Source organism: Rhinopithecus roxellana, chromosome 21 (assembly GCF_007565055.1).
Source record: "Rhinopithecus roxellana isolate Shanxi Qingling chromosome 21, ASM756505v1, whole genome shotgun sequence".
Classification (NCBI taxonomy): Eukaryota; Metazoa; Chordata; class Mammalia; order Primates; family Cercopithecidae; genus Rhinopithecus; species Rhinopithecus roxellana.
In genome coordinates, this window is record NC_044569.1 from 22285531 (window position 1) to 22312598 (window position 27068).

General features: G+C 51.5%; 1 protein-coding gene and 1 long non-coding RNA gene across 2 annotated transcripts in view; one reads left to right on the forward strand and one right to left on the reverse strand.

Annotated features, from left to right (window-relative positions):
• The window catches only part of PARD6G (par-6 family cell polarity regulator gamma), a 94147-nt gene that overhangs the window by 58900 nt on the left and 8179 nt on the right, over positions 1 to 27068 (forward strand). The window lies entirely within an intron of this gene.
• Positions 14243 to 27068, reverse strand: part of LOC115895517 — a 30810-nt gene continuing 17984 nt past the window's right edge. The window contains exons 2-3 of the long non-coding RNA XR_004055718.1: positions 16277 to 16332; positions 14243 to 14590 (exon numbers count right to left, since the gene is read on the reverse strand). This is a non-coding gene — a long non-coding RNA (uncharacterized LOC115895517). The remainder of the gene's footprint in view (positions 14591 to 16276; positions 16333 to 27068) is intronic.

Consider the following 27068-nt stretch of genomic DNA (forward strand, 5'->3'; position numbering starts at 1 on the left):
AACAAGTGCTCAGCTCTGGATCCTCTAGAGTTACCTGGAATATGCTGATGAAACCCTTAAATAAGCCTTCACTGACCTTCCTGCCTGTTGCCAGGCACTTCTGAAATTAAAATTACTTCTGTTTTACCCTTTGTTACTGTTAAGATACTCATCCCCCCGGTGTTATGGAGCCAGTGAATTCTCACACCCTGGATGGCCACCGTTGTTTTCCTGTTGGATGAGAGGCGTATAATGGGGCCTCCAGAATGTCTGGCCCTGGTGGGCCATTTCCAGGGCTGTAGGTGAGGGAGATGCAGAAACCCTGCACATTTCGTGGAGAATTTGAGTGAATAGGTCCTGGGTCTGTTGTTTCAGGCTGGGATTTAATGAGCTCTGTTTCCTGCTCATGGATGGTGGTTTTGTTTGTTGCCTGGAGACCAAGAAAGAGTCCCGAGGGCTGCAGGGCCTCGCAGAGGAGTTCTTCAGAGATGTTCTCTCCATAGGCCTCCTAAGCCCACCTTCTACCAGTGCTGCCCACCTGCCCTCCACTCCTCCAATCCATGGTCTCTAATGCCTCCTCTCAGAGGCAGGAGTGGCTGCCGTTTTTGTATAGGCCAAAACTGAATCCTGGAGAGGCTGTGTGACATTTCAGAGCCGTGTGGCCATCAGATGACAGACCAGGATCCGTGTCTGGGCCTGCTTCTGTGCCTCCCCCCCACCGCTGGACTTACAGGTGGAGAAGCAGCTGTGTGCTCAGGCGGTCACGGGTAGAATCATGGGCCTGTGCACATCAGGCCCATTATACACGTCAGAGACCTAAAGGGACACCTCCTTGGACTGCAGAGCGCCCACTGGGAACAGACTCTGGACGAGAGGCAGTGTAACGCAGTAGCCCTCTCAGGCCTGCCAGAGTTTGCCCATCCGAGGAGGCTCTGCCCTCAGGACCCTCCCCTGGCCTCCTGTGGGTTCATTCCCCTGAGCCTGGATGATGGCCGGTGCACTGGATGGCTTCTTAGAAATGGCCGGAAGGTGGTGGGTCGTTTCTTTTTTAAAATCCAGGCTCTTGAAGATATTAAGCAGAAAACATAGGGCAGAATGGTGTATATGATACGTGACCCTTACAATACAAGGAGAGAATAAGAATCTGTGCTCACTTTTGCTTGTAAGTTGCACGAATAGACTCTGGAATAATCTGTGAACCTATTGAAAGTTATATCCTTGGGATGGGGAGTGACTAATGGGTTTGGGGTTTTTTTGGGGGGTGGTGAGGAAATGTTCCAGAATTAGGCAGTGGTGGTGGTTGCACAACCCTGAATATACTAAAAAAAACATTGAATTGTACACTTTAAGAGAATAAGCTCTTTGGCAGATAAATCACATCCCACATGATGTCTCAAACCAGCTGTTTAAAAATTCTTCTGACAGCAGTATTTCATTTGCCTTTGAGCCTCTATCTAGGTGTTTAAAAACTGATCGAGTTCTGCTTGGTGCTTGACCTGCTTTCTGGAAGGAGAGGTCTGGTCTCATGTGGGAAATGAAAGAACAGCCCCAGCGACGGACGGGGGACTCCCAGGGGACGCGCTTGAAGCTGTTTTTGTCCAGAGGGTCTGTGCGCCAGGCAGGGAGGACTGTGGGGCTAGGGTGACCTGCCTGGCCTGGTGGGCCCCTGACGTGGTGTCAGTGGGTAAGAGAAGACATCTGGAGTTAGCAGTCCTCGTGGTAGACTCAGAGGAAAAAGGGTGCTTTGCCCATTGGTATTTCGTGCTGGTCCCTTGAGGAGTCCCAGGAGCAACGCCTAGTACCCTCTGCTAGAAAGGCTTACCGTTGTGTTTGTGTTGGACTCAGCTTATCATCCAGAGATACAGTCCCACAGCTGGGGTGGGGCAGTGGCCCTTTGTTGAGTTAGGAAGGGACCAGTGACCAGTCCAATGAGGACCATGTTGACATGCCCCAGGCCTCTTTGTTGCGCTTCTGGGATCTCCTTTGAAAAGAAAGAAGAAAACAGTTGGTTTGATGTGTTGGCAAAATTTGGCCTTGAATGCTGGCCATGGGAATTGCTGAAGGAGGTCTGCTCTAAATATGGGCTTTTCTGCCAACGGCTATTTTTGGTTGTTTCGATTACAGTTGTAGTGTTGTATAAATACAGGGTGAATCACAACCAGGCCATGAAGCCAGATCTGGGGTGGAAGTGAGACGTGGGCAGCCCCTGGAACTGGGTTCTCTGCCCCAGCGCGTGTCAGGCAGCCCGGGCCGGGCAGCGCCTGCCTTGCTGCCTCGGATGGGATGAGCTATTCTTCTCACGTCCGCACTCACGCCCGACGTCACTCTTGTGTTCAGATGCCCCCGCAGGTCCACACCTCCCTCACGAACTTGGGGAAACGGCAGGGATGGCACCCGCCTGACTTCCCCGCAAGCCCATCTTGTGGGCTGGTCTCTCCCACGTGCCTGTCACTTGCTCTACCCCGGCCATCCCAGGTCAGGGCAACTGGCTGAGAGCGGCCCATCTTCTGAGATGTAGACCTCTGGGAGGCATGTGAACTGTGCCCTGCATCTGTGTAGGAAATTAGGGGCCCATGCTTCCGTTCTTTTTCCTTCATCATAAAAACTCAAGGGCAATAGGTGGGGAAACGGAGAGACCCTTCCTCTGGCGAACTGGGCATCCGAGGAGGGCTGGGATGGTTGTGCTGGCACAGTTGGGTTCAAGCACCTGTACTGGGAGGGTCCTGCCAGGTTTTGGGCCATCAGAACTTGGGGCAGGGCAACTTCTGCTGCCCCGGACGGGAATTGCAGGTGGAAGGCACTGTGAGGAGGTGCCTAGGCCCTTGGAACTGCATCTGTGCCCTCGAGAAAGTATTCTTGTTGGAAGAGACGCCAGCACTGGAATCCAAGTCTCTGTTCCCCAAGACACCCATGTAGGTTCAGTCTTTGAATCTGAGCTGAGTCCCTAACACAGGCAGTGAGATCAGGCCACCTCCAGGGCCTTAGGGAGAGGCCAAGAAGGGTCACATGATTAAACAAAGTTGTATCTAATTAAACTGTAGCAGAGACTGAGGAGGGATAGAAATACTGTAAAATGAGAGGGATATTACTGTGTCCGAGGCATCTCACTTCTAATATTGAGCACAGTCATGCATCACGTAACATTTCAGTCAATGGTGAAGCACGTATGCAGCAGCAGGTCCCATACGATTTTATTTTTTCTGCACCTTATGTATGTTTAGAAGTATTTAGATACCCAGATACTCACCATTGTGTCACGGTTGCCTAGTGTATTCAGCACAGTAACACGCTGTGTGGGTGTGCTATGGGAAAGCCCGGCCCGGGCTGCCTGACACGTGGAGAGCAGTGGGCTTCTCCACATGGCCTGGGCATCGTGAGCTGCACCCTCCAGGGTGCGTGAGTGCACTTGAGGATGTTTGCATGACGACCAGTCGCCTAATGATGCGTTTCTCAGAGCTTATGTAGCAATCTCTCAGAACTGTGCCTGACCCTGCAAAGCATCTTGCAGGTCAGCAGTGGTCATCCCTGGGCCGGGGTGGAGCCTACAAGGGAAGACAGGTGCCGCTCCCACAGTAGGTGCTATGGGTACAGCATAGGGGAGCCAGGAGGTGGATGGGGGGCCCATACACACCAAGAGGGAAGGGGCGAGGGTCTCCTTTGTTCCCGGTGACCCACAATGCCTGAATTGTGGTGATTCACAACTAAATCTAACTGGAGCAGCCCAGCCACACCGAGGGCTGCTTTGAGGATGCTGCGTGTCCCCGTTGCTGAAGCTCGTGGTGGTTATGCGTGTCCATGGTGGGTAGAACCCTTCTCACACACACGCCTCATAGCTAGCCTGAGGGACACAGCTGTGTCCACTCTGAAGCAAAATGTGAGAAACAGTTAAGCCCAGTGTTCCAAGTACATTTCTCACCAGGAGGGAGTCAGCTGTGGCTGTGCAGAACCTGACAGCACCCACCCGTGTGCGCCATCCCCTCAGCCAGGCAGAGCAGGACATGGACCTTCCAGGGCCAGAGAACAGGTTGGAGCAGGCAGCCCTACTGGTGTCAGGCCATCAGAGTAACCCTTAGCGGATTCTTCCTTGATTTCTTTCTTTCTTTCTTTCTTTCTTTTTTTTTTTTTTTTTTGAGGCGGAGTCTCCGTCTGTCGCCCAGGCTGGAGTGCAGTGGCCGGATCTCAGCTCACTGCAAGCTCCGCCTCCCGGGTTCACGCCATTCTCCTGCCTCAGCCTCCCGAGTAGCTGGGACTACAGGCGCCCGCCACCTCGCCCGGCTAGTTTTTGTATTTTTAGTAGAGACGGGGTTTCACCGTGTTAGCCAGGGTGGTCTCGATCTCCTGACCTCAGTGATCCGCCCGTCTCGGCCTCCCAAAGTGCTGGGATTACAGGCTTGAGCCACCGCTCCCGGCCACTTCCTTGATTTCTTAAGGTGGTTCTGAAGACCAGAAAAGATGAGAAGATACTGGTTAGCAGGCAGATTTCAGGGGCCGAGGGTAAAATTTTATGTTACTTTTAAAACTGGAGGAATAGCAGCTACAGACGAAATGTTGATTAGCACTTTGCATATCACGTGTGATTGTAGCCCTCAGTTATCACCACGAGAGCAGCAGCTATGAGTGCATGTGTGCACTTGGGTGTGTGCATAGGAATGTGTGTATGTGCACGTGTGAGGGTGCATGCGTGTTGAGGTGTATGCACGTGTGAGTGTGTGAGGGTGTATGCGTGTGTAAGAGTGCAAGCATGCGTGAGGGTGTATGTATGAGAGGATATGCATGTATGAGGGTACATGCATGTGTGAGGGTGCATGCGTGTATGTGTGTGTGAGGGTGTATGTGTGTGTGATTGTGTATGCATGTGTGAGGGTGTGTGTGAGCATGTGAGGGTGCATGTGTGTGTGAGGGTATATGCGTGTGTGAGGATGTGTGTGTGAGGGTGTATGCATGTGTGAGGGTGTGTGAGCATGTGAGGGTACATGCATGTGTGAGGGTATATGTGTGAGGGTGTATGCATGTGTGAGGGTGTATGCATGTGAGGGTGTGTGCATGTGTGAGGGTGTATGCGTGTGTGGGTGTGTGGGTGAGGGTGTATGTGCATGTGAGGGTGCATGAGTGTGTGAGGGTGTGTATGCATGTGAGGGTGCATGCGTGTGTGAGGGTGTATGCATGTGAGGTGTATGCATGTGTGAGGGTGTATGCGTGTGTGAGCATGTGGGTGCATGCGTGTGTGAGTGTATACGTGTGTGTGATGTGTGTGTGAGGGTGTATGTGCATGTGAGGGTGCATGTGTGTGTGAGGGTGTATGCCTGTGAGGGTGTATGCGTGTGTGAGCATGTGGGTGCATGTGTGTGTGAGGGTGTATGCATGTGTGTGAGGGTGTGTGCATGTGTGAGGGTGTGTGAGCATGTGAGGGTGTATGCGTGTGAGGGTGTATGCGTGTGTGAGGGTGTATGCATGTGTGTGACAGTGTGTGTGTGAGGGTGTGCTAACATGTATGAGGGTGTATGCATGTGAGGGTGTATGCTGCGTGTGGGTGCATGCGTGTGCGAGGGTGTGTGCGTGACGGTGCATGCATGTGTGAGGCTGTATGTGTCTGTGAGGGTGCATGTGTATGTGGGTGTGGGAGCATGTGTGTGTCCCTTGTGTTCCAGGGCTGCTGGTCATGTGCCTAGAATAATTTCATCTAGGTCGTGTGACATTCAGGTAGTGCTGGCTCCAAATTTAACTAGATAGGAAAGACAGCAAAAGTTAATTTCATTAATACTACTTTTTAAATTACTTGTTTTAATACATTAAAAATTAGGCGAGTGTGGTGGTGCATGCCTGTAGTCCCAGCTACTCAGAAGGCTGAGGCAGGAGGATGGCTTGAGCCCAGGAGTTCACATCTAGCCTGGGCAACAGAGCAAGACTTAGCCTCTTAAAAAAACACTAAATCACCTTCTGAGGGTATGTGAGAGACTCTGTGAGTGCGCCACCTGTATGCCCAAGGGAATGACCCACTCTTCCCAGCAGGGCACATCACACTTACCAGATTCTGCTCTCCCAGGTTAGTGTGCAGTGTTGTGCTGGAAAATACCCAGGCTGAGAACCTAGAGAGTACAAGACGTTTAGGTTGGTTGTAGACTACATGATTTTCTAACAACATCTCAGAGCAGTTACCCTTGAGTGGCTGGACTACAGCCCAAGGCAAACCCTGGAGGATAAAGGGGGTTGCCTAGCACATCGGCAGGCTAAGGCACCGTCTGAGCTCCACCCATCATCAGCGCTCTGCTGGTTCCCGCTGGGAGCCTCTCACCACACAGTCAAGCTGAGGCTCATCTGGGGATGAGCCTGGCAGAGTCATCTGGTTTTATCTTTTCAGCTTTGATGTTCCCACCAGTGGCTTTCACCTCTTTCCGCTGCTCCAGCAGACGGGTTGTCATCTCATTAGATCTTGGTGTCTCCTTAGCTGTTCGGTGGCAGTTGGGGCACGGCTGCTGCCACTTAGACGTGTCTCCATGTGGAAAGAGGCCTCGTGTCCACAGCGATGCAGGATGGGGAGGCAAAATCGTGTGGTCAGCAGGCTGAGTGGACACTTGGGAGCAGGAACTGGTGGAGGCTCAGGCCTGAAGACGGTGGCTCTCAGAGCTGCCAGGGTGACAGAACTTTCCTGAAACTGTGGATTCAGAGGGACCAAAAGACTGATCTTTTTTTACTGATAGTCTGTTCCAGACTTGAGTCCGTTCTAACTGTGCTGCCTTAATTTCTCCTGGTTTATTTTCATCTTAGTTTCTATCTGATGAAGGTGCTGTCAGAGTTAATGAAGCACCTTTGGCAAATCACCGAGGGCACCTAGAGGCAAGGCCCGTGCGATGCAGTGTCCGCAGCTGTGGCGGTTCATCGGCTCTTCTTGTCACTCTTCCTTCTGTCTTGCCTTGGGCTGAAAATACAGGCAGATGTGGGATAGGCAGACATGCTCCGAGTGCTGCTCCAACTCTGCAAGGCCGTGAGGTGCTGCACAGAAACCAGGGCAGAACGGTCTGGAATGACAGGAAAGCTCCATGTTTGTAAGAAAAATGGAAGCAATCCAAAGTTGTCAGAAGAAAAAAGAACAAAAATGTCCGGCCAATCTGTGAAGAAATGCATCATCAGTCAGTTCACTGTGGTGCGTGACACCGTCCCTGTGTCTGCATGCAGTACAGGCTTCCCAGGCCATGGCTCTCCGGGCACTGTCCCTGTTGTGGTCCAGACCAGCCGGTGCAGCCGTTGGTTGCCCCCTGGTGGCAACCTGTCCCCTGCGCTGGTGAGGCCCTCACCCTGGGAAATGGGTAAAAGGTGACCCTGTTAAAAAACAGAATATGCGAAGGCACCCAGGATAGAGCAAGGAGCGAGCTGGTAACTCCCCTTAGATTGTATGGGAAAGGTACAAACTTTCAGATGGCAATTCATTAACGTCGATTTTAGTCCAATTTGGTAAAGGAGAGTAGATTAAAAGTAGAGAAAAGGTTAGGCTCTCTCACAAATCTCTCTTTCTTAAAAGGCATTCAAGGTTGCAGCAACTAGGAGGGCAAGTTTGTGGGACTAGCAGTTAGGTTCCCACAAAGCTGGAAGGAGCCACCTTAGTTTTTAGCTTTATTGAGACCTAGTTCAGCGTCCAGCCATTTAAGTTGTCCGATCCAGTGTTTTTGGTCTGTTCACAGAGTTGTGCAGCCAATGCCATGGTCAGTTTTAGAACATTTTCATCACCCCAAAAAGAAGTCTCGGTGCCTGTTAAGTGGTCTCCCCCCAGCCCCCAGCCCCCAGCCCCTGGGACCTCGAACCTGCTTCTGTCTCTCTGGATTCCCTGTTCTGGAAATGTCACATGAAAGGAACCATACGGTGCGTGGTCTGGGTGCCTGGCTTCTGTCACTCAGCGTGATGGTGCTTTAGTGGCACGTCCATGGGATCATCCGTGGTGTGGCTCATCCGTGTCATGGCCTGTTTCAGCGCCTTGCTCCTGCTGTGGCTGAGATCCCACTGTATGGACAGGTCACACTGTGTTCATCGTTCATCAGTTGATGGACATCGGGGTTGTTCCCACCTTTTGGCCACAGTGAATGATGCTCACGTGCAAGTTTCTGTGAGACCACGTGGATTCACTGCAGCCCGGCAGTTCCTCAGGGGCTTCAACAGAGAGTTGCCGTATGACCATCAGTGGCTAAAAGGGATAAGAGCGGACACCCTCATCTTGTTCCTGACCTTAGGGGGATGAGCCCAGTGTTCAGCATGGAATGTGATCTTAGCTGTGGGTTTTCACAAATTGCCCCTCATCTGGTTGAAGTCCTAGTGTTTCTTTCTCACATCAGAGGCAAATGCATTGGGGTGGGTTCTCAGTTTCCTCTGGTTTGGACAATAAAAAGGACCAAGAAAAACAGAGTTCTTTGACCGCTAACATGTGTGTAAAAAGAAAGTTTGTAAAAGCAAGAGTTAAAATGCTTCTCACAGTGTGGTCATCACGGCACACAGGACACTGGAATTATAGTGTGGGGTTGTCCGTGTGGTTTCCTTGCATGTCATGTGCTCTCAGCTCAGACAGGGACATCCAATTGACTTCTGACTTGGGGAATTTAAACTTTACACCACAGCTTTATTTAGATGACTTATGTATTGTATTTTCCATTTGTTTTTATTTAAAAGTTGTATAAAAATTGTTAGGGCTGGTTTTGATATAGAAAAATCATTATGACTGGTTTTGCTAAAAGTCCATACACCTTTGTGGTCTGGGGAGCGGTGAGTGCTGAAGCCAAAGGAATGTCTGCAGAAACAAACAAGGGGGTTCTCTCAGCTTCAGAGACTGATGAAGCAGGATGAAGTGGGCTCCTGGGCAGAGAGTACTTGGAGAGAGAACGGCTGCACAGTGCTCAAGCTGGGGCTGTGTGTACCACCGGCAGGATCACGCGCTGAGCCATGGGGGACTCAGCTGGGGCCATTAGAAACTCCGGGGCCTGCTCCACCCATTCTGACTGGCGCTGCCCTCAGGAAGTCATCTCTGCCTGAAACCCATTAGGGCCAGGGAGAGTTGTCTGGCTGGAAAGGAAGAAGACAGATGCTGGTGGTTTCTTTGTCTTTTGGTTGTTGTTTTAGAGACACTGGGAAGATCAGCGTAATTTTCCACTCTGCCCGTGTGTGGCTTTGCTCTTCTCCATGCCCATCTGTGGCTTGTTTTGCAGAAATCTTCTCTCCGGCTTTTTCTCTCTCACCCTTTCACATCGCAAGGCCCTCCACTTCTTCACTAATTTTCCTGCAGATGACGGAGCCCTGCAACCAGGAACCTGACTCTTCAGCTCAAATCTTGTTCGAAAGGGGGACTTCTCTGTGCCCCCGTTGTCGGCATGCTATCGTAGTGAATGGACGGCCCGTCCAGCTGGCCCCTCGTGAGACCCCGGCCATCTCATTCCACTGGGAGCCACGTCAGGAGGAAGGAGGGCTGGGAGGGGCGTCTGGCTGCATGGTGTGGGGCCTGCAGTGTGGCACACACAGCTTCAGCCAAACGGCTAGCCCTGTGCCTAGAACTAAGAAATAAAACTATAACATCAGATTTAAAAGTTCTCCGGGAACATTTGTCCTGCCCAAAATAGTAAGTTGTCATTTTTAAAAGAATAAAGCAGCTTTGGTAAGCCCCGTGGATGCACCTGACACAAGAGAATTGATGGTGCAGATGGATTTGGGCCCAAGGTGGTTTTCAACACCCAGGTGACGTCTAGGTGATTGGAAAGGGTGTCTGTTGGATTTGCACCTTTTTTCCCCGTGGAGGTTATTTTTATGCAGTTTTGTATGTGTTCCTCAGAACAAATTGGCCAAAAACATTAGCTTAAAGTGTGACTTGATTTTCAGTGTACATTTTTCAGATGTTCTAGGAAATGCATTCGCAGTTGAGGGGTCAAAGCAGGGGAAGATGGCTTCCTTGGCAATAACAAGCAAAGGCAAACTTATTTTTGTATCTGTAAAAGCTGGCCGCTCTTTAAGTGTAGTTCCAGCATCTAAAGTGGACACAGAACCTGTTCTTCGGGGCCTGTCACACCCTCACTGTCTATGTGAGAGTTTATCCCTCCTTGTGGATACTGGGGGCAGGAGCTGCCTTCATATACGCAGGCATCAGTTGCCACCCTTCAGGGAGGGCTGGGGACCAGTGGGCAAGTGGCTGCTGTTCCTCTGAGCATCTCATCAAAGGCAGGCCAGTTGGTCACAGGCATTTTGGGAGTGGGAGACAGAAGTTCAAGGTCAAAAACAGGTCGCAGTTGTAGAAGTGGGAGGGGCCCAGAGCACTGTGGGTGAGCAGCTGGGGAGCTTGGGGTGAGGCCCTGCTGGGCCCTACCCAGCTGTGTTGCTTCCCTGCTTTCTGCCTCAGTTTCTCGCATAACAAAAGCAGGTGGCAAGATGAGAAGTTGAACATGAGGCGTGCCAGAGCTCTGAACTCTGCAAAGGGCTTCTCCACTGGAAATGTGTTGTGCGCTGCAGCCCTGGGTCTGATTGAAATGCAGGTTCTATCAGTGGGGCCAGGCTGCTTCCCTCCCAGGGACAGGTCTACCGGGCAGCCTTGGGCAGTGGATTTCTGAGGTGCTTCATCCAGCTGCCTGTCCCCACACATGCTCTGTGCAGGGGGAGAGGACATGAGGAAAGGGGAGCCGACGCCCATCAGGAAGACCAGGAGCTGGAAGCAGCTCCCAGCCAGGAAGGAGGGGAAGGGCCAGGTTCCAGGTTGGCAGCAGAGAGAAGCTCTTCCCTGAGCAGGAGGCAGGGGCACAGTTGCTGGTGAGGGAGACTGGGGAGGAGACCCTCCTTGTTGGGGAGGGGAGGCAGATCTGATCTGCTGAGTTTGGGGAAGGGCATGCCTACCGGGCTTTGGAATTAGAGATGTAGGGTTGCTCCCTCCCTTTGAGACCTGTCTGTTACAGCTGGCCGCAGTGCTGTGAGGAGATGAGGCCTTCTTGGGGGCTCACAGTGGCATGTCACCATGTCCCTGGTGGCCTGGGTGTTTAATGCACCCAAGCACACTGGGTCCCCCAGCGCCCAGAGCATGATGCCTGCCTTGGCATGTGTGGCATCAGGACCACAGCTTCCACAGACATCCCAGCTGGGGACATCAGCTGACTTGGCTGAGGGACGAGGGGACAGACACCACCTCTCCTATCCCCCAGGGGCGTGTGACCTGGGGTCGCTGGCATGCTTGGTGGACACACCAGTCTGTGTCAGGGTACGCAGGGCTTGTCAGTGGGTGTCGTTGCCACACAGACTGAGCCTTCAGGGTGGCGCCCCTTCCTGTCTCACCCCTGCAAGGCTGCTTCTCCAGTCGCAGCCCATGTTCTAATGTCGAGATCGCATATGAGATTCAGGCCTTCGAACAGCCTCACTGCAGGAGCCGCCTTCCAACCCGCTGGAAACGTGCGTGTGAGGCCAGGATTCTTACCCTCAGCACTGCTGACGTTCTGGGCTGGACGTTTCTTTGCTGTGGAGCATCTGCACATGGAGAGCTATCGGTGCGCCTGGCCTCTGCCATCTAGATACCAGGAGCGTCCCCCCGACTTGTGCTAACTAGAATGTCTCCAGACATCACCACAGGTCTGCTGGGGGCAGAACCATGGGGCTAAGTTGTGACTGTCCCCTGTGGTGGACTCTGTTGTGATGAGGAGGGGCTGGGCCTGCAGGTGGACGTCTGCTCCCCGACAAAGCTTTATGAGGGGGACCCAAGAGCATGTGGTGCCTATGCCAAGCTCACTGGCGGGAACAGGGGGTCAGGCTCACTTCCTCCAGGGAGTAGCGAGCAGCCCTGCCATTCGCAGTGCCATAGAGACAGTTAAGCTTGAGAATGTGATTGCCGTTCTGAAAACACCTAGAGGCCACCATGTGCCCCAGCCCGCAGAAAACAAGGACCCCTGACACTGTCTGGGTTGGTCCTGGGAGGGCCCCCGTGATGCCTGGGGGGTGCACACCATGGAGCAGAGCCTCCTCCATGTAGCCTGGGAGCCTCAGCGAGGCCACAGTCCCAGGAAGAGCTCAGTACTGCATTCCCAGGTACGCCCCTCCCAGCTACGTGTCCTCACCTGCCGGCCCCAGCTGTGGCTGCCCACGCCCCGCCTGGCTCTCCTGCCAGGAACTTCCCAAGCAGAGGCCTCGGGTAGCAGGCACTCCTTGCCCCCTCTGCCACCTGGGCTGCTGAGGGAGTATCACCCGGAGTCAGCTCAGGACCCGGACACCCAGGCCCAGGTGAGCAGCTGACGCACCAGTGGCCATTCCCTTCCCAGGCCCTGGTTCACCCAGCCAGGCCTCTGTGCCACTTTTCCACAGGACATTCAGCTTCCCCTTTCCTCTCCTCTCTGCAGACCACTGAACTTTCGTTCTGAGGCACAATGGGGCGTTCCCGTCAGGCTCTGCCTCCCTAGACAGAGGCAAGACCAGCTGCAGCATAGCTCCCAGCAGCCGGGTGCCCCTGAGATGGGCCAGGCAGCTCACGGCGCCTTCATGTGGCTTCGGTTCTTTGACCATTGCATTCCTAACCAAAATATAAACTTCAGGACCATTCTGGATTTTGCACTACCCAAACCATTTGCTTTTGATAGTAATAGTGTCTTGGCAGAGTTCTTGCTCTTGGACTTCGTATGGTGATGGTGACCGCCATGCATGGAACCCATGGCATGGGCATCCGCCACTGTGCTTGTCACCAGAGGAGGAGGTGAAGTCGCTGCAGCGGCCAGGGGTGGCAGCGAGACCACACCATTGAGAAACCAGTGCTCCTGACAGCTTGCCTGCACCTCCCCTCTTGGCTCTGCAAGTCTTGGCATGGAACAGCTGATGTAACGTGGGCCCAGGCAGCAGGGGACCCTAAAGCAAGCCTCCTGAGTGGGGGGGGGGGGTGCAGTGGCATGTCACGGGGGACTCCCCTGTCCTGTTGGCCTTCTATGGTGGATTTGGGGACCAATGACCTGCTGAAGGCAGGACTCGCCCTGGCAAGGGAGCGGGCGTGGGTGGAAGGGCATGTTGCTGCAGTCTGGGGCATGTGAGCCCGGCTTCCAGGGATGAGCTCATCCTTCCTGGACCCTGAAGAAGTCTGAGGCTTCTTCACCGAGGCTCACCTGAGTGATTTCAGCGCCAGGGGGTTTACCAAGGAAAAATGTTCCCCTCCAGTTTGAAAACAAAACAAAAAAATGGCTGCAGCCAGCCCTCAGGCCCTTCCTGTGAAGGCGCTGTGGTCCACAGCATGTGGGCTTGGCTGTGGGCACTGGGCTGGCTTCTGGTGCTCAGCAGCTGATGCGTCGGGAAGTCGGGGGGGCAGTGAGTTCCCACTGGTGCTTTGTGACAGGCGCCTCCTCTTCATGGCCTCAGAAAAAATGTGTGAAATGGGAAATTGTCGGTGGTGGTTAGTGCTCTCTCTGGGCTCTGGCGTGTTGTTCTCTGTCTCCCTGCAGGACGCCACCTGCCCAGTGAGTTCTTCTGCCTGTCTCCTGCTCTTCCTTCCTCACTCCCTCCCCAGAAGAGGAGCCACTGGCTTGAAACCTTCATGCTGTTTTGGGTGGACCTGCTCCTACACATGGCAGGAAGTGATGGGGCAGGGCAAAGAGAGGGGACCTTGCCATGCTGTCGGCATGTGTCCATCTGCCCCGATTTGTGGACATCTGTTTTCTGCCTCGTGTGTTCTGTAAAGACGCTTGTGCCGTGTGAAGGTGGCACTCCTTCAAACTCTGTGAGCTCCACCCTCCCATCCTGGCAGGAACCATCTGGGGTGAGAGCCGGCATTGCTAGGGAGACGGGGGGCTAGGACATGGTTTTACCAAAGTGCTGTGGTCGGAGGCATTCCTAAAGCAAAAATGACCAAAAAGCCAGGTTGGACACTGGAAATGGGCTTAAGGGAGGATGGCTGCAAGCTGGGATTCTCCAGGGATGCTCCTCTTTATGGGTTCTCAGCATTTAGGCACCGAAGGCTGAAGGATTCTCTCTTTCTTTTTTTTTTTTTTTTTTGAGACGGAGTCTCGCTCTGTCACCCAGGCTGGAGTGCAGTGGCCAGATCTCAGCTCACTGCAAGCTCCGCCTCCCGGGTTTACGCCATTCTCCTGCCTCAGCCTCCTGCGTAGCTGGGACTACAGGCGCCCGCCACCTTGCCCGGCTAGTTTTTTGTATTTTTAGTAGAGACGGGGTTTCACCGTGTTAGCCAGGATGGTCTCGATCTCCTGACCTCGTGATCCGCCCGTCTCGGCCTCCCAAAGTGCTGGGATGACAGGCATGAGCCGCCGCCCCGGCCTGGATTCTCCCTTTCTTGAGAGGAGACGCTGTTGCAAGGGCAGGTGCAGCCAGGAGCAGGAGTCGGCAGTGAAGGAGTGGGGCTCCCCTCAGCCCAGCAACAGCGAACACGGAGCTCGGAGGAGTCTGGCTGGAAGGCCCAGGTTTACAAAGCCTGGACCCAGAGGCATCTCCTTCAGGAGTCAGACCCGTTCTCTTCCTAGAGTGCAGCACTGACCCTACCGGGAGCTGGTGGTTGAGATTTTTATAGAGATCACTGCAGTGTTTCCAGTGATATCTCCACTGGGACAGACATGCGGATGCAATCCAGGTCTCCCCAGCTCACGTGTGCTGGGTTGGTCTTAGGAGCAAACCACAGCTGTATCTGGAAGAATCAAGCACAGAAAAAGTTTCTTGTCTAAGGCAATATATGATCTTGCTGGACCATAATTATCCCATGCCTCTGTGTGTGTGTGTGTGATTGCGCGCGCGCGCGCGCGCGCGCGCACACACGCTTCCCATTTGGACTGTGATTATCTTGTGTGTGTGTGTGTGAGCTTCCCATTTGGACTGCGATTTATTTCATGCATGTGTGTTGGGTGAGTGTGCACGTATGAGCTTCCCATTTGGACTGCGACTTTTCGTGTGTGTGTATGTGTGTGTGTGTGTGTGTGCGCGCATGCTTCCCATTTGGACTGTGATTATCTTGTGTGTGTGTGTGTGAGCTTCCCATTTGGACTGCGATTTATTTCATGCATGTGTGTTGGGTGAGTGTGCACGTATGAGCTTCCCATTTGGACTGCGACTTTTCGTGTGTGTGTATGTGTGTGTGTGTGTGTGTGTGCGCGCGCATGCTTCCCATTTGGACTGTGATATATCCTGTGTGTGTGTTTGTGTGTGCGTGTGCTTCCCATTTGGGCATTGATTTATCTCGTGCATGTGTGTGCTTCCCATTTGGACTGTAATTTATCCTGTGCATGTGCGTGTGTGTGTGTTTGCGTGTATATGTGTGTATGCTTTCCATTTGGGCTATTTATCCTGTGTGTGCATGTGTGTGTGCTTACCATTTATGCTGCAATTCATCCCATGCGCGTGTGTGTGCACGCGTTCATGTCCATGATGTGTGTATGCGTGCTTCCCATCTGGACTGTGACTTATCCCGTGCGTGTGTGTGTCCTGTTTGTTTTCTAAGGATTGTGAAGGGCTGTTTACATAGATCATGTTTTGCCTGTGGCCGCCGCGGCACCAGGGAGGAGCATTTTTCCACTTTAGTGAGCTGTGTACCCTGTTAGGAGCTCAGCCTTCTCCACAGCAGGCAACGAGAGGGGAAGCTTTCTTCAAGGCTGACTTGTATTTCCCTTCCAGTCCTCCACAGAAATGATTGCTCCGCCTTCCATAGCAAGCTGCGACCCTTCTCCCCACCCTGGCCAACATTAACTGTCGCCTGCCTTTCTCTTGAGGTTGAGAGACCTGAGTGGAGATGAGACTCAGGACCAACCGCTGTGTGGTGGCTCCGGGGCCTTTGTTCTGTTTGTAATGGTGACAGGAGTAGGAAGTATACATTGTAAGTTGGCACTTACTTAGGCATTAGGTCTGGAGTTGAAATAAAGAGGTACTGGTTTTGAAAAATAGGTATGTATTCTGAGTGTAAAGTAAATGTGGGATGCGTCCATCAGTCTTTTCATAGTGGGTTGAGTTATTTCAGGTAGAGACACAAGGAAAAACTTGATGAAAAGCACATGTGCATACTTTAAACCGGATCAAGTTACCTGCTCCAATTCCTACTTTATAATGTTATTCCTTCCTCTTTAATGTGCTTCTCTATACCAGTGATACTTCTCAGGAAAAAATGTGAATTTCTGTTTCAAGATGTACCAGTTGTCCCCCACCCCCGCCTTTCTCTCTTCATCCTGGCTCTAGGAGCTCTCTCCTCCTCCACCACCTCTGGGTCACCTCCCACAGACCCTCTGGGTACAGCCAGCCTCTTCTCCCTTTTGGAAGTCACCTCCTCCAGGAAGCCCCTCAGAACTTGCCATGCTCTTACCAGCATGACATCCCAGCAGGCACTCACCTCCAATGTGACTGGAGCGGGTGGACATTTGGAGTTTTTGGATTTAGAGGTACCACCTGCAGAGTCTCAGAGAAACAAGCCTGAGAGTGTCTCTCAGAAAACACTAACATAAAACACAGCAGTCGTGTATCTAGGAAGTGACCACCCTGGATGCTCAGCGGCAGGTCTGTGTGGTTGTTCACTGTGGTGTTTTTTGTGATGGTGAACATTTGGCAAAAGCCCAAACACCTAACGTCCCTGCAGTGGTGGAATGAGGATGTGCCCTGGCAGAGAACGTGACTCAGATACACTCAGCAAGAGAACAGTTACAAAACAGTGTGCACAGTGCACTGAATTGTTCACATCCCCCCAGGTTCTTATGTCGAAGTCCTAGCCCTCAGTATGACTGTATCTGGAGACAGGGTCTTTAGGGGGTGATGAAGGTTAAATAAGATCGTAAGGATGAAGCCCTGACCAATCAGATTGTGTCATAAGCAGAGGAGGAGGCACTAGAGATCTTGGTCTCCCTGCCACGTGGGGATACAGGAAGAAGGCAGCTGTCTGTCAGCCGGGAAGAGAGCCCTCCCCAGAAACTGACAAGCCGGACCTTGATATGGGACTTTCCAGCCTCCAGAACTGTGGGAAATAAATGTGCATAGTTTAAGCTGCGCCATCTGTGGTATTTTGTTATGGCAGCGGGAGCTAAGACACACATTATGTTCACACTTCTGCAGTAAAACAATTATTAAAGTGTTATGTGTTTCCTATCTAGCATGTGTTAGCTGCACTAAATAGTCCGGGGAAGTGTGTACTAGACTGTTAGGAAGAAGGATTATGGGGCATTTTCTTTCTGCTTTGTTTAATCCATTTTCTCCAGTCTGTTTAGTCTTCTGATCCCAGCATGTGGGAGAAAGCCTGGCCTGTGTTGGGTGCTGTCCCTGAGCATTGGTTAGGAATGAACAGACAAATGCATGAGAGATCATGTTTTTTTACAACGAACTTTTTTTTTACTGGGGCAAAGGGGTCTGGGTTTTGGGAGGTTGTCCTCCTGCATCACCCAGTGCTGGAGTCAGAGCACCTGGGTCCTGCTGTTACCCCTGAGTGTGAACTAAATGTGGGCTGCATCCATCAGTCTTTTCTCAGTGCACTGAGTTCTTCCAAGTGGACATAGTGGAAAACGTGATTAAAAGCACTTGTGGGCAGGTGCGGTGGTTCATGCCTGTGATCCCAGCACTTTGGGAGGCTGAGGTGAGAGGATTGCTTGAGCCCAGGAGTTGTCTGTCACCTTGCTGTCACCTAGCAGCCTCCAGCCTCAGTTCCCCTCTCTGTCAAAGGAAGTTGTCATTGGCCTCAAGGTCTGGGAATACCAAGGAGGAAATAGGTGGGAAGGTTTTATGGAGCCTCTGGGACTTTCCTGAGGAGGTGGGAGTTCAGCCTCCATGTCAGCGGATACAGGACCTGGAAAGAACAGGCTTGGCTATGAACTTGCTGCAGTACAAAAGGTGAGGGCTCTAGGCACTGCCTTGGGGTTTTATAGGAGCCCTGTGGGAGTGAGGGTGGTACATCCCATGTTATACATGTTAACACTGGGCTCAGAACTGGTCCGGGCAGTGGATGGTGGCTCTGGGATTGGGCAAAGCTTCCCTAACTCTACAGACTGACTGCCTTTCCCTGTATCCTGAAGCCACAAAGCCAAGGCAATTCGGGCATTCGTGACCTGTCGCGACCTGGAAACTGCCCCAGGACTCATAACGCAGTGGCTTCTGTGAGGCAGGAGCCACACGCTTCGAAGGAGGCTCAGCAAACTTGCTGGGGAGCAGTTCCGGGGCCATCTCCAGCTGAGGAACCATTTCCTTGTGGCAGAGAAAAGTGTGTCTGAGTTTGCTTTATTTTTATTTTGAGGGGTTTTTAGGAAAGAGCCATTGTTTGAAGAAATTAATTTAACAGGAAAAAATCAACATCAGTGTTTGCTTCTTCCCCTTCCCAGGTGATGTCTCCCCAGGGTTTGCCCCTTTTTTTAGACGACGTCTCGCTCTGTCACCCAGATTGGAGTGCAGTGGCACAATCGCGGCTCGCTGCAACCTCTGCCTCCTGGGTTCAAGTGATTCTCCTGCCTCAGCCTCCCAAGTAGCTGGGATTACAGGCACACACCACCACGCCTGGCTAATTTTTGCATTTTTAGTAGAGATGAGGTCTCACCATGTTGGCCAAACTGCTCTCAAACTTCTGACCTCAAATGATCCACTCACTTCGGCCTCCCAAAGTGCTGGGATTATAGGTGTGAGCCACTGCGCACGGCCGCGTTTGCCCCTTTCCAAGCAGGCTGGGTTGGTGTCCGGCCATGACCCCTGCCCTGGTCGTTCTGAGTCGTGTCTGTCCTCCATGACAAACTTTTTCTATAGCCCCAAGCAACATGCTTCCTAGTGTGCATCACACGCTCATGATGTTGGGAACCTAGTGGCTGAACATGATGGTACTGAATTTCTTAAATAAGGACTTTCTACATTGGGTAGTTGGTTTGTTCTTTTTTTTTTTTTTTTTTTTTTTTTTTGAGATGAAGTCTCGCTCTGTCGCCCAGGCTGGAGTGCAGTGGCGCGATCTCGGCTCCGCCTCCTGGGTTCACGGCATTCTCTTGCCTCAGCCTCCCTAGCAGCTGGGACTACAGGTGTCCGCCACCGCGCCCAGCTAATGTTTTGTATTTTTAGTAGAGACGGGGTTTCACCATGTTAGCCAGGATGGTCTCGATCGCCTGACTTTGTGATCCGCCCACCTCGGCCTCCGGTTTGTTCATTTTTATATCCTGCTGGTTCCAGACAACGTCTAATAAGGCCCAATATTCAGGGCTCACTTCTCCAAGGCCGATGGAAATGTTCTCATAAGCCTGGCCCCAAGCATATGGTGACATTTATGTTTCTGTTTTTTTGTGCTTGTTTCTACCAGAGCAACAGATAATGTGATTTGCTACTTAGAATGGCACAGGGGTATGACTTTGAATTAGGCAATGATTTCTTAAATATAACAACAAAAGCGCAAACAAAAAAGAAAAATTAGATAAATTGAACTTCATCAAATTAAAACCTGTTGTATGTCAATGGACACTATTGAGAAAACAGAAACCCCTCACAAAATGGACGAAAGCATTTGTAAGTTATGTTTCTTATAAGAGACTCTTACTCAGAATATATAAACAATACTCGTGTCAATAGAAAAGACAACGAAGCTGGGCATAGTGGTGCCTGCCTGTAATCCCAGCACTTTGGGAGAACGAGGCAGGCAGATCACTTGAGGTCAGGCTGGCAAAACCGTCTCTGCTAAAGATGCAAAAATTAGCCAGGCATGGTGGTGGGCACCTGTAATCCCAGCTACTTGGGAGGTTGAGGCACTCAGCCTCAGAAGTGGCCTGAGCCTGGGAGGCAGAGGTTGCAGTGAACTGAAATCACCTCACTGCATTCCAACTTGGGCAATAGACTGAGACTTTGTCTCAAAAAAAAAAAAAGACATACAACCCAACCCAATTGAAAATGGGCAAAGGATCTGAAGAGACATCTCTCCAAAAAAGATATACAAGTGGCCAGTAGGCACAGGAATAGACGCTCAACATCATCAGTCATCAGGGAAATTCAAACCCAGACCACAGTGAGACACCACTTCACACCCACTGTGATGGCTGATAATGACAGACAGAAACAAGTATTGTCAAGAATGTGAAGAAATCATAACCCTCAGAACTGCTGGTGGGAATAGAAAATGTTTCAACCACTGTAGAAAACAGTCTGGCAGTTCCTCAAAAAGTTCAACATAGAGTTACCATATGACCCAGCAGTTCTACCCCTAGGTGTATATCTGGCAGAAAGGAAAACATATGTCCACACAAAAACTTGGTTCTGCTTCTCCGGAAAGCCCAGACTAAACATCCAAACCAAAAGAGCAACACGCTATCATTCTTCCCCCTTTATCAAATGTACATTTGATATAACATTTGTTAAATGTACATAAATGTTCACAACAACATTATTCACAGTAGCTCAAAACTAGAAACAACCCAAATTAAATTAATGGATGAATAAATGTGGTGTCTCAACACAGTGGAACACTGACCTCCTTATACAGTGTGGATGAACATTTAACTCATGATGCTACGTGAAAGAAAGCCAGACACAGGCCACGTGTTGTAAGATTCCATTTATATGAAGTGTCCAGGGCAGGAAGATCCATAGAGACAAAGTAATTAATGGTTGTCGGGCTGAGGAGAGGAAGGCATTGGGAGGTACGAACTTTTTTTTTAGGGTGATGGAAATGTTCTGTAATTAGTGGTAATGGTTCCACTATATTGTGAATATGCTAAAGCTACTGAGTTGTACACGTTAAAATGGTTAAAATGGTTAATTTTATGTGATGTAAATTTTCTCTGAAAATTTTTGAACAAAATGCGCAGGGAATGAGCATGGGCCAGTCATGTCGGCAACCAGGGGCCTGTTGCTGGACTGCCGTGGCGCCCCTGCTGGCTCCACGGGAACTGGGGGAGGGATGGGGCCTGGGTGCTCCTGTGTCCTCTTGCTTTCTGTTCCAGAGACTTCCCAGGAGGGTGGAAACCCCCACCCAGAGTGACCTCTCAAAAGGCAGCGCTGCCTGACCAGGGACGCTGCAGGGAGGGAGGGCAGTGGGCATGGCAGAGTCTTCTTTCCTGAGGTGACCCCAGCTTGTTGGACAAGACGTAGCGAATGCTGACTACAGTAACCTAGGAGTGAGTTACGGCTTCAGGGATTTTTCAATTATTATTTTTACTTCCAGTTTTTCTCTAGTGAGTACAAATTACTTGGGGTGGTTTTTTTTTTTTTTTTTTTTGAGACGGAGTCTCGCCCTGTCGCCCAGGCTGGAGTGCAGTGGCCGGATCTCAGCTCACTGCAAGCTCCGCCTCCCGGGTTCACAGAATTCTCCTGCCTCAGCCTCCCAAGTAGCTGGAATTACAGGCATGAGCCACTGCGCACGGCTGTGTTTGCCCCTTTCCAAGCAGGCTGAATTGGTGTCCCGCCACCACACCCGGCTAATTTTTTGTATTTTTAGTAGAGACGGGGTTTCACCGTGTTAGCCAGGATGGTCTTGATCTCCTGACCTCATGATTTGCCCACCTCTGCCTCCCACCGTGCTGGGATTACCGGTGTGAGCCACCGCGCCTGGCCTTGGGGTGGTATTTTTAATAGAAATAATAGAGAACCAGGACCAACATGAGATGTTTCTTAAATACTTCCAATGAAAATTTAAACTCAAGTCTGCTCATTCCTTTCCCGTCTCTCCTCCCGCGTCAGGGCCGGGAGTAGCCTCCTCTTCTTGCCCGCAGCCTTTTGCTGGGGGAAGGGTGTTGGCAGAACATTCCAGAGGCAAGTGCAGAGATTGGACCTGGCTACACTTGAGTCCACTGAGTCCAGAAACAGGACCCTAAAGTAAGATAAGAATTATGCACCATAGGGTTCCTTTTCCCCCATATTTGTGGAAATAAAATGTTGCTTAAAGTTCCAGAAAACACTTCTTAGATGGAAACTAGGACTTTGTGTGTGTGGTGTTTTCGTTGGTTGACGCTGTCCCTTACTGCAAGGGTGCAGGGCCCACCTGGGCAGCACTGTGTGTGTTGCTCAGGCCCTGGCCTCTGGCACATGCCCTGCAGGCTGCCTGTTGCAGCACATACGGGTCCTGGGGCAGGCACTGTCACCTCCCTCATCAGAACATGCTGGTCGCCTCCAACCATGGTGTGTCCTTGGTGACTGAGAGCCGACAGTCCTAGTCTTGGTGGAAAATAGATTTGCTCTGGCAGATGGGGGTAGACGGTGTTCTTGAGCTGTTCGGTGCTGGGGATCATGGCCAGGTGAGCCCGGAAGAATCCCAAGAATGCATGCTGCAGACCAGGCCTGTGGAGGTGCCCCAAGGAGACAGGTCTTGGCGTTTGAAGACAGAGTTTTGTGGAAAAGATAAAACTGCCGATGAGTTCTGAGACTAGTACACAACACGCTTTGTTTTCACCTAATGTGGCACACTTTTCAAATGTTGACATTTATGTTGTCTTTAAAAAAGAAATATTGTTCTGGCATGTGTTTTGACCCAGTGGTGTAGTTCTTCTGTGGTATTTTTTATATGTGTCTACATGCTGTTTAATTATGGGGAGGGAATTTGGTGTTAACTACCCTTGGACAAGCTGGGACTGGAGAAGGCTCTAATAGGCTGTGCTGATCTGGCAGCTGAAGTCTCCGGCGTGGCGCGTCCTGATGGCGTCATTGAGAGACTGCGACGTACTCTCCCCTCCGGCTTCCTCCCTCCTTCCTTCCTTTCTTTATTGATTTGTTACCATTTAAGCTGGCAGCTGCTTTGCCCGTGAGCAGGCAAGGCCATGGCGTTTGGCCTGGGCAGTTCACCAGGTGACCATGGTCCTCGCAGTCGCTCGTCTCCTGAAATCAAGTGTGGCAGATGCGTGAGGTCTGCTACTCCTCTCCATGGTGACTTAAAACCGAGTCGTTGATCCTGAGAGGGAAAGAAAGAGGTTGTATCTCTCACTTTAGGTGACGAAAAGTTGAATCGGAAGCAGTGAAGCGAGTGGTTTGAGAACGAGGAACAGCGGGAGCCAGGAGACTGGGGAAGATCAGGAATTGGGGTGGGTGTGGCTGTGAAGTGGACCACACGCTCTGGCGCCCGAGGGCACCATCTCCCGTCCAGGCCTGATGTATCAGATTCTAAAGAACACTCAGAGGAACCGCTGAGGAGGGGTGTGTCCTGGTGGAGCGCCTTGAGGCAGAGGGCTCCCCGCAGTCCTTCTGTAGCCCTGTGCTGCCAAGGGAGGCAAAGCAGTGCTGCTGTGCCTAAATTTTAGCATCTGTCTGGTGCTTCCCTTCTTGAGCACTCGCAGGAATCAAGTGCAACGTTGAGCGCGGGCCTGGTGCGTTCTCCAAATGACCGTGAGTTGTTACCTCTGCAGCTGCCACCATGAAGACGATTGGGCACCCCATGCGTCTGGCCAGGCTAGCAGAGAGGCGTGGGCAGAGGGCGTGTCTCAGGACCATGGTTACCTCCTCCCAGGCCCAAGCCCAAGCCCTCAGGCACACGCCGCCACCTTCCTGTGCGACCGACCTGAGCGTGAAGGCGACGTCTTCCTGTTTCTCTCCCTTCCCCAGAGTGCAGTTGGACAGGCTCCCTCCAGAAGGACCCTGGAAGCCTTTGGAAGAGGCATCTTCACCAGTTTCCACCCTTCCTCGCCGGAGAGTCAGGATAGTTTTAATTCAGGTCAAACCCTTATGTGACAGAAGGGGTTGTTTGTAAGAAAATATTTATTAGAAAATCTTTAGTTTGAGAACTTGGAACCATGAGAGCTTCATAAGTCCAGATTCCAATTTCCCCTCTTGTTACAGATACTTCAAAATAGAAATGGAAGAAGAAAATATAATTTGACAGCTCGATGTGGTGATTCACGTCTGTAATCCTAGCTACTCAGGAGGTTGAAGCATGAGAATTGCTTGAACCTGGGAGGTGGAGACTGCAGTGAGCCGAGATTGTGCCACTGCACCCCAGCCTGGGTGACAGTCTCCAAAAAAAATTTAAACACACACACGCACACACACATACACACACAAAATGTAATTTGAAAACAGGATATGAGGAGAGAGGGTGGTTAGACAGTTGCCTAAAAAATGTGACTCCTTGAATTGTTTACTTTGTGGAAAATACCAGGTTTAACATATTGCTTGAAAAAGAAGCAGTGACAATTTTTTTCTTGTAAAAAGGTATTTTAGAAATCAAAGTTGGAATTTTAGAAATGGAGTATTCTTTTTTTTTTTTTTTTTTTTTGAGACGAAGTCTTGCTCTGTCGCCCAGGCTGGGGTGCAGTGGCCGGATCTCAGCTCACTGCAAGCTCCGCCTCCCAGGTTCACGCCATTCTCCTGCCTCAGCCTCCCAAGTAGCTGGGACTACAGGCGCCGCCACCTCGCCCAGCTAGTTTTTTGTATTTTTAGTAGAGAAGGGGTTTCACCGTGTTAGCCAGGAGGGTCTCGATCTGACCTCGTGATCCGCCCGTCTCGGCCTCCCAAAGTGCTGGGATTACAGGCTTGAGCCACCGCGCCCGGCCTGAGGTATTCTTTAAAACAAATTTTATTTCTAAGAAAGTTTGGAATTTTTTCACTAATGAAGTCCATATGCAATGGTTCATATTTAAAGAGATGGAGAAATGGATTGTTGTCTGAAATTCAGTCACCTCATCCCCATGCCAGGGTGAGTGGTCAGCTGCAGTGTGAGCAGGTGCATGCGGGCAGTACTCCTTCCTGCACCTCCCACTGCAGGCAGGCAGGTTGTGTGTTTTCTCACCCCAGCCACAGCTCACTGGAAGCAGGCAGGCTGGCTGGAACCAAACGCGCCCTGGGCCCTTGGATGCTGGGAAGGGGGTTTGGGTGCAGACCATGGGCGGCCCATCTCGTCAAGAGTTCAGGAAGAACCAGAGTCGCATGCACTTGCTGGCCCTCCTCCAAGAAGGGTGTCGGCCCGTTTCCTCCACTGAGCCGCTTGCTCTTTTGCCCCCTGCCTATGAACGTGTTCATCTTTCAGCTTACACAGCCACTTGACAGTGACAGACGTTACTTAGCTCATCAACCTCCTGTTACTCACGATTAGTTTATGAACCCATGGCATTGACCTCACCTGAGTGCCCTCGAGCTGCACCCCAGGCCCAAGGGTTCAGAACCTGCCTTTGCACAGGGTGGTCTAAGCTGCACCATGAGGGGACCCATTCCCTGCTGCTCAAAAATCCCCTGCACGTTCATCGTGGGCCGTGTTCCTGTGGTCGTCCTCATCTCCCTACGTGGCTCAGAGCATCAGAGACACTGGGGGAGGAAGTGAGCACAGGCCTGGGCACATCTCATGGCCCCAGCTCCACCCTCTGCAGTGCCTCCTTCCAGGACCCCAAGTCTGTCTGGAAACATGGTGAAGTGTTGCTGCTGCCTTGCCTGTCATGGGGGTTACACACAAGACCTTCCCCCATCCAGGCCATTCCAGGCCCCTGAACCCCTGAGTCTGTGTCCCCAGGAGTACCTGCTCCAAACTTGCTGCCCTGAGTGAGCTGCTGCATGAAGAGCCGTGCCCTGTCCTCAGCACTGCCCATGTGTTATCCTGCACACACATCCACATGCAACATGATGCTCTCGGGCAGGAACCACAATAGAGGACCCACAGCGGGGGTGTGGCCCATGAGGCCCAGTGGGTGTCACTTGTCATTGTTAACCTTCACTGTTCTGATTGACCAGTGTCTTGCACTGAGAAGTGGTAGTTATTCCATATGGTGACACACTGGGCCCTGCACCTTTCAATATGCTGAAACTCCCTTGGAGCACAGGGCCAAGGCCAGAGGGATGCAGGGTCTGGCCAGCACGACCAAGATCTAAGCGGGCTCCAGCCTGTTGGGTCCTCAAGTGTTTGCGGTTGTGGGGTCCCAAAAGAGGGGGCTGTAGTGTGGAGAAGGGCCCCTAAAGGGACTTCTGTGAGCACAGTCCCGATGGTGGGGGGAGGACCAGACCTTCCTGGTCTGCAGGGAGGGCCAGTGCACTCCCCTGAAGTTCCCTGGGAAGGTGGAAATGTGGGGTGAGTACCCTGCGGGCTGTCTCGTGCTCTGAGGATGTAAGGAGCCAGGACAGGATGAAAGAGGCACACACCTCCCCTGCTCATCTGACGCTCTCTACGGAGGACATTTACCAGAAACTTGAAAATACTGTTCTAAAAAAGCTGCCACAGAGTTGTTGTGTTTCATATGGGGCCACTAGATCTGACCATTGAGGAGCTGTAATTGATCACTTTCAATGAACTTGCTGGCGCCTTTAGATTCTAAGGGAGGTGGCAACTTCCCACTGAGATAAGGTGTGCTGATGCCCCCCTGACCGAGGGTCACGCCAGCAGTGTCTGCCGTGGCACACGTGCCCCAGACTGAGTTGCCTGCTTGGCAGAATCCACTGGGGCCTTCCAGCACCCAGGTGGGGCTGCCAGGAGAGACACTCACAGCCCTGCGTCTGGGCCTTTGTTCTGCTTGGGGTGCGGTGGAGAGGAGGAACACACTAATGATTGGGGTGTTGTGCTGTGTCGGAGCCGACCTGACCATGCCACTGACATGCCTGCCTTCCTCTCAGAAGGAAAAATACAAGTGAACAGTCACATTTGTTTACAGGTCCAGATGGTGACAAAGTGATAGTTTTGTTAGGAAATAAGTGGAAATACTTCCTGTTTATTTGTTTGAGATGGAGTTTTGCTCTTGTTGCCTAGGCTAGAGTGCAATGGCACAATCTCAGCTCACCGCAACCCCCACCTTCCAGATTCAAGCAATTGTCTTGCCTCAGTTTCCCTACTAGCTGGGATTACAGGCGGATGCCATGACGCCCAGCTAATTTTTGTATTTTTAGTAGAGACGGGGTTTCACCATGTTGGTCAGGCTGGTTTTGAACTCCTGACCTCAGGTGATCCGCCCACCTTGGCCTCCCAAAGTGCTGGGATTACAGGTGCGAGCCACCTCACCCAGTGGAAATGATAAATTATAATGTTTTCTGGCAACTTCCTGGAGGTTAACAATTCAATACCACGTTTTTTAAAAACAAAACTTTACTAAAGTTTTAGACACAAAGACATATCTGTTGCGGGAAGTCAGGGACCCCAAAGGGAGGGACCAGCTGGAGCCATGGCAGAGGAACATAAATTGTGGTGATTTCATGGACATTTATCAGTTCCCAAATAATACTTTCATAATTTCTTATGGCTGTCTTTAATTTCTTAATCCTGTTATCTTTGAAAACTGAGGATATAT